This window comes from Morone saxatilis, unplaced genomic scaffold (genome assembly GCF_004916995.1).
Source record: "Morone saxatilis isolate NCDOM2014 unplaced genomic scaffold, NCSU_SB_2.0 Contig4, whole genome shotgun sequence".
Classification (NCBI taxonomy): Eukaryota; Metazoa; Chordata; class Actinopteri; family Moronidae; genus Morone; species Morone saxatilis.
In genome coordinates, this window is record NW_023339984.1 from 5,624,831 (window position 1) to 5,625,345 (window position 515).

The 515-nt window shown below is 36.3% G+C and overlaps 1 protein-coding gene across 1 annotated transcript in view; it reads left to right on the forward strand.

Annotated features, from left to right (window-relative positions):
- The window catches only part of hspa12b (heat shock protein 12B), a 20,013-nt gene that overhangs the window by 11,457 nt on the left and 8,041 nt on the right, over window positions 1-515 (forward strand). The window lies entirely within an intron of this gene.

Here is a 515-nt window from a genome sequence, read left to right on the forward strand (position 1 = left end):
GTGTGTGTGTGTGTGTATGTTGGGGGGGTGTACACGAACCAGGTGTCTCATGTAGAGCAGAAAAAAATATATTATAATAATAAGTATCCTATGTCTTATATGTATTTTGTGGCAGCAATGCTTTTTAATCTATTATTGCAAAGCTGCAGGGGTTGTTTTGGGTAACCAGGGTTGATTTTCTGCACTGACTAGAGGGCATGAAATATGGGCATAAGTATATCTTCTGGTTGAATAATCAGTAAAAAAGATGAGAAGCTGTGTTGCAAGATATCTGGTTATTTCTTCTAAGACAAAAGTACAGACCTGTATACATTAAAATGTAAGGGGAGAAGTCAACTATGACTCAAACTGTACAAAGGGGTTCAAATTTAGTTGCATTTGAAACTAAAGGTGAGCTGAGACTAACGTTTACCCTTTGTAAAAACACTGTACTTCATTCAGTACTTTATATCAGTTCCTTTTCATGTTCTGAGTCAATTTTGGATGAATGGAGAAACTAGAAGGCACAGAGTTCT